This window comes from Typha angustifolia, chromosome 12 (assembly GCF_048772165.1).
Source record: "Typha angustifolia cultivar Huaian chromosome 12, ASM4877216v1, whole genome shotgun sequence".
NCBI lineage: Eukaryota > Viridiplantae > Streptophyta > Magnoliopsida > Poales > Typhaceae > Typha > Typha angustifolia.
Genome location: NC_133250.1, coordinates 7,143,914 through 7,151,067, shown reverse-complemented (window position 1 = coordinate 7,151,067; position 7,154 = coordinate 7,143,914).

The window sequence follows — 7,154 nt, the reverse complement described above, 5'->3', positions numbered from 1 at the left end:
GCGTTCACACCGCGTTCAAATGCCACATTCGAACGCGCTCTCAGGAGTTCATACATACAGAGAACGTATTCAGGCCGTTTGAACGTGACATATACGTTCGCACATACAGAGAACGCGTTCAGGCCATTCGAACGCGTGTGCAAGAGTTCACACATACAGAGAACGTTTTTCTGTCGTTCGAACGCAGTCAAGGGCCGTTCAAATACATCCTGCATACGTTCACAGCACGTTCACATATACAGAGGAGTGTATTTGTGCGTTCGAATGCAACCTGTGAAAATTAAGTTACCGCGTTCGAACGCACTTGAGAACAAGTCAGGCCGTTCGAATGCATTTGGGCCGCGTTTGAATGCACCTACGTAATATGCAAATTTTGAACTTTTGTGAGTTTGGATACGACTTGGATATAGCTCTATCTTGGGTACATATATAAGCATTGTGATGTCCTAACTTTAGGGTGGTTGGAAAAAGGCAATTGAAAGAAAATTCTTGAGGCTACGTCGTTTCTTCAACCAACATGATCCGTCTCTTCTATAAGGTATTAAACTTTCGTCTTAAGGGCAATTTAGACGAATGATCAATCTCAAGGGCTACTGAGGTTGGATATTAATCATGGAAAGTGGTGAATCGTGGGTTTTAGCGAGCAAAGACCGAGAGGAACAAAGTCGTGGGGATCGACGGGTTATTTTGTGAGTTAGGCTTGTAACTGCTACTATTTTTTGATTAGTTTTAATCCGAGTTTGGATATGTGATTTTTTTCCATTTAGGTTTTTCCACGTTAAAATCTTAGCGTTCATCTTTGTTTTTGTTTTTTAATATTTCTTCTGCTTTTACTTAAGCAAAAGAGTGATATTATTGCCTAGGGTTTAGATACATACATGTATCTATGTGTTTTTCAATATTAATTTGCAGACATTAAAATACTTGTTAATTGAGATATTAAGAGACCTAATGTACCAAAAATTTTAAGTTACCCTCGTCAATATCCACAATAAGCTATGTTTAGTGCATAGGGGCTGTTGCAAAGGTTGGGTATGTAAAATTTGATCAATGTCTTGGCTATTTATTGTTGTGTGTTTGTGTTTGGTGATGAAGGAGGCCTCCCCCTTTTCTCAATGGTGGGAACTAGCGAGCTTCTGCAACAGGTTCTGGTGTTGGCCAAGCTGCGAGTGAATCTTTTGTGATTGATGACTTGTTTTTGAGAAAAAAGTGGGCTTAACCTAGTTATATTTCTTTTGGTGGGAGGAGGTGGGAACTCGCGAGCTTCTGCAACAGGTTCTGGTGTTGGCCAAGCTGCAAGTGAATCTTTTGTGATTGATGACTTGTTTTTGAGAAAAAAGTAGGCTTAACCCAGTTATATTTCTTTTAGGGTTGAGGATTGTTAATGGTGGCGACCCCTCTCAGATGCATTCAATACCCATATCCTAGGCTTATGTAGCCTTGGGAAAGGGCTTGCCTAAATTTAATGAACAGATCCCTAAAGATCTTCTAGCTAAAATTGCTCAGCAAACTAAGGATAGGATTTGTGTTGGATCTTGAGGCACTCCAGAAAGAGAGAGAGAGATAGTGTTTCTCTCTTTTGTTCAGATCATGAGATGGCCAATTCCTTAGAGATCCTTAGAGAAATACTATGTGGAGCCTATGCTAATATAGAGGAATATTATATTACTGAAATGAATAATGAATTTTATGTATTTCATTTCTTTTGATGAATCTAATATGCCGTTTGTTTTTACAGCGTGACCTTGGGTGTTCCAAGATCAAGTGCTTAATCTCATGAAATGGAGTGATACTTTCAAGCCATAGTTAGAAGACTATATTTCATTTCTTTTGATGAATCTAATATGTTGTTTATGCTTACCCTGAATTCTTAGGTATTCCAAGATCAAGTTCTCAATCTCATAAAAGAGAGAGATAATTTTAAGCCACAGTCGGAGGCATTTAAGATTGCCCTAGTGTGGATTTGCCTTCCATATCTTCCATTTGAATAATAGAAGATCCAAAAACTCGTCTCAGTCGCCGCCTTCAATAAACCTATTTGTATCGATGACTCAACTGTTATCATTGAGAGAGGGAGATATGCGAAAGTGTGCATTGAGTTGGATCTGAGAAAGCCCTTGAAAAGTCGAGTATGGATACGACCGCTAGGGAAAAATGTGTTTTAGGCAACAATGTAAACAAGGCTTGTGGACATGATGTTGAGGTGGAGGATGACAAATATGGGCCATTGATTATTGTGCAAAGGAGGCCAAGAGGAGATGGCTAGGGAAGTCAAGGATGCATAACCTTTGAAGGTGGTAGGTTGGGTTGAGCAAAGTAGGGTTGGTTCAGGATGTGTCTTGGGTTTGACTCACTAAAGGAGCTGTAATAACCCAAATAGTGAAAAGAAAAATTATTATTAGCTGGGCACGATGTGACCGGCCATGCTGTGGCCGGCTTCATACCCAACATGCTTTGCACTCTGTGGTAGCGGTGGAGGTGCCACGCACCTAGTGGCACCTCCACCGAGCCACTCTTCTTGGCGTCGCGGCCACTTCATCGCCGCCACATGACCACCCTAAGCTCTCTCTCTCTCTAATTTTCTCTTTTTCCTCCTCTCATTCTCTCTCTCTAACTCTCCCTCCCCCCCTCTCTCTCTCCTTCCCTCCCTTTAGTCCCCTAGTAGCCACCGACTGTCGGGAAAAGCCACCGTCTAACTCTCCCTTTAGTCCCTTTAGTCTCTCTCTCTCTCTCTCTCTCTCTCTCTCTCTCTCTCTCTTTCTCTCTCTAGTTCTCACGGTTTCCTCTCGAGGCCACTGAAGAATTAAGCTGCCGATGAGAGGCCGGTTGTTAAGTGGCCACTAGTGGCCGTTCCCCTCCCCTGCGGCCTAGTCCCCGTTTCCCCTTTCCTTCACCTCCTCTTCCTGCTCCTCCTCATCCTTCTTCTTTTTTTTTTTTTTTTTTCTCCTTCCCTTCTTTTCTCTCCTTAGGCAGATTGCCCCTGGCTGCTTGGTGTTGGGCTCGGCCTAGCACCTGCAGTGTTGAGGTGCTGGGCTGAGCCCAGCACTGAGTATAGTATTTTTTTAAACATTATTTATTACTATTTAAATTATATTTGATTATGCTATTAGTTATTTAATTATCATAGTTAATCTAATGTATTTAATTTATATGAATGAAATCTAATTATATCATGGTTAGTAAATAAATCTAATTATACCAGGTTTAGCAAAATACCTATAATATAAATTACTATATTAATCCTAGCTAGGTATAGTAATTATTAGAGTTATGTACATATATTCATATGTAATTATTTGCATTAATTTAATTCTTATTTTCTTAATTATCAAAGAGAATAATAGGCAAATAATTATGTTTTATATACATTATTAGATAATATAATTATAGTTAATAATAACAAAAAAAAATATGAATTAAGAGTATATGATTATAATGAGAAATTATCTTCTAGTCAAGCTAATTTTAATTAATGGAAAGACTGACATTATATGTTATAAATAATTTCAGATTTCGACCCCCCATGTTCAAGACCTAATGGATCTTTCTATCAAGGACTGATCGTTGTTGTAGCAACGTGAATGAGTGGTTGTTGGTAACTATAATTGTGGTGAGTAGTCTTATTCCCTAGATGCCTTTCTCAAATTAGGTTATATTATATATTATGTAGATGTATGTTTTGACCTTCAGTATGATTATATAATCTTATATAAAGATGATTACAATTAAGCATGTTTTATCATTCATTTGATTAGATTAATTTGTGATATGAATATATTGATAATATATAGAGATAATTGGAGATGAATAGACTGTTTATACTTTATGTCAAGTTGATCTATAGCATGAGTATGCATGTGATAGACTAGTATGGGTATGTATATGTTGAATACATGGTTGGAGACTATATTGTATCATTTTTCTCTCGACTTTTATTCCATCTAAATTTTTGATATGTATTGACTTATTATCGTACTGAACATATGCATATAATCTATCATTTAGAAGGAAAGCATGAAATCTCATTAATATGATAGTTGATAGAAAGCGTGATGATATCCTAGTAGGAGTGAGGGTTAGAACGCGCTTGGTCGATAAGTGATCATTTGACATAGTTGCAATCTTGTGGCTTTATGGTCGAGGTCGTTAGTCTATGTGTATAGTAGACATTTGGACATATGCCGTTCGTTAGGACATATGTAGCGAGTTATCTTCACGTGGTTTCTATCAACTAGAAAGGTGCCTGGTCTGGATAGATGTTGATACCCTTAGCGGATGGCAGGGTACGATTATGATTGAGATACTTTTTACGGATGACAAGGTATGCTTTAAGCTTTCGAGCTGGATTTGAGATCAGGTACCAGGTGTTGACTGTACACAGTAGTCTAGTATGATGATGTTATACTAAGATGTCGGTGATGATTATGATACTGAGAATTGCATATGATTATCGAATAATTATCATGCTTTAGATACCATTGCATTTGACATTATAACATGGTCAAAGTTGGCATACATCATACGTGTTATATTTGAGAGTGATACAATGATAGTATGACATGGAGGTTTATTTATATATTATCAAGGGCTTGTGTTTTTAATCAGTTATAACATGACCTCTACTATAAATATGAGATTATCGAGGACTTGCTTATATATTCATTCATAGTATGATGTTTATTTCTGATTCATATTATTCAGTACATGATTTACCCTCTGTTTGAGATCACTGATTCGGAGTAAAATCTATTCACTAAGCCTTTAGTTCATGACTTTTTTTGTTTTTTCTTTTTAAAAAACCCAGGTGAACAAGTGGAGTAGAATACTCCTTTAGAGGTCTTGCCAATGGGTGAAGAATAGAGTGTGGTTAGTGTTATACACTAGATGTGTTATGTTATATGATATATTAGTTAACATTTCTTGAAGTGTCTTTATCCTCGTCTTGTATAATCATGTATATATACTACCATTGTGTATATTTAATAGTGAAATGCTCTTGATGATGTGTTGTGGTCTGTGTAGGGCCCTACTAGGGTTATCTATACATTGTTGACAGTCAGACTTGAGTTATTCTTAGTTTAGATATTGTGGATAAAAATTATGATATTAATACATATTTTTGATTATCGATAATTAACCAAGTTGCCAAGTGCCTTGCACGTGCTATGTGAGCTCGTGTAATGCACGTGTTTAAGGTTTTGGTGTTACATTTTAGAGTAGTATTAGAGCCTAGGTTTGATAAGTATCCAGCATATCAGTAAGAGCACTTGTACATTATCACCTTGAGTCTAGAAAAGTATTGTGATTTTAGGATTACACAAGAGATAAATTTTAGAGTTTTGCTTGATCACTAATCAGTTTATGAATTTGACTATTTTCACAGAAAGATGCTGCCCGGTTGCAGAGGTTCACAATCTAGGGTGATCTTCACGGCTGAGCCCCTATGAGACCCTAGAAGTTTCTCCATCTATAGAGGAGTGTGATCCTATTTCACACCTCCTCGATAGTCAAGAAAGACTTCTTGAGGAAATCCTACGGAGTAGAGGAGCTAGCATATCAGTAGAGAGTTCTGAGCCACTTCCTACAACGGTTATCACCTTAAATAAGTTTATGCAGTTAAAACCTCCAATTTATAGTGAAGGCGTTGATCCACTAGAGGCCAGTGGATGGTTATCGGACATAGAAAAAATGTTGGATACTTTAGGATGTAATGATCAGCAAAAGGTAGCCTTTGCTGCCTTTATGCTCAGGGGTGAGGCGGAACAATGGTGGAAACCCACAAAAAAAATAATAAAATCAAGGATAGGAGATGTCGTCATCACTTGGGAGTTATTTCTTGGTGGTTTTAAGGATAGGTTCCCACATCTGCTAGCCAGAGCTTACCGTCTTCGCAGTCACAGCGTCGCCTCATCAAGTTTCTTTTTTTCCTCTTGTCCTCAAATGAACTCAAGTATTTTGCAATAGATAACAACTCATCATCAGAAAATTTGAAAAACAAGGACATTTCATAAAATGATTAGTACCTGGGTTAGATTTCCTCTTGCTTGAGAGCTTCAAAGCTTTTGCTTTGCCCAGATTCTCCCTTTGTGCATGGGTTAGATATCTTTTCCACCACCACCATTTTCTCCTTTTCAGTCTCCATATTAGATAATTTGATTGATGTCCTAGAGAATTCACATATATATATATATATATATATATATATATCTTCCTCTACCTTTCTATTCCCTTTTTTTGTTTGTCTTCTACCATATTCTCTCTTTGTGCCATCTCCTTAGATATCTTTGGCCTCCCCCTTATCTTCCTTATTTACATCCTCTATTACCCAAACACTCTGTATATATATACCTATTTATTCCTTTCATTTTCAAAGTAGAACATTTACCAGGACTCATTCTGACATTCCCCCCTAAACTTCTGTAGTTTTTGTTACTGCTCTGATCAAACCCTTGTGTAGTCATTTCCTAATCCATGTATAAGCCTTGCTTCTTCTTGCTTCTGAATTGATCCTTCTATTTCACAGTTCACCTCAGAAACCATCCTTTCAATCATGACAATAGTTTTGATAGAGATATCTACGACATCTTTCAACATCACTTGCAAGAACGCTGATTTTAAATGTGTCTTTCTACTTATTCTTTCATCAACTATCACCAATAACCCAGATGATTCTATTATTTTCAGAAAGTGAATGCAATTCCAATATTATAAGGGAATACCTAATATATCAATCTACATTGTTTCTCTTCTGCAAAGCATCTTTAGATCTTCTCTCCATGGGATTCATTACTTCTTCCATTCTTTGTACTAAAGGAAAGTCCACCATTCATGTCCCTAATCCCACAGCTTTCCCAGCACCAACTCTAAATTTTTATTAGAGATTTGGCCATTCTTCACCGGCACCAGCACACACTGCTTCAAGTTGAACTCATTCTATCTCATCTCCTTTGAAGCAGTAAGCATCACCAATGAACCCTCTAGCAAAGGGTTCCTCTCCTCTATCTTGTGCAACTTGCAAATGTTAAACAAACCTTATCTCCTAACCAGGTTTCTGTTGCAACTCCAGATGATAAGCAATCTATCAGTTTGTTACATCAATCTGATCCAGATCATTCCGGCTCTTTAGATTAGCTTAAGCATATCTTCTGTTTTAG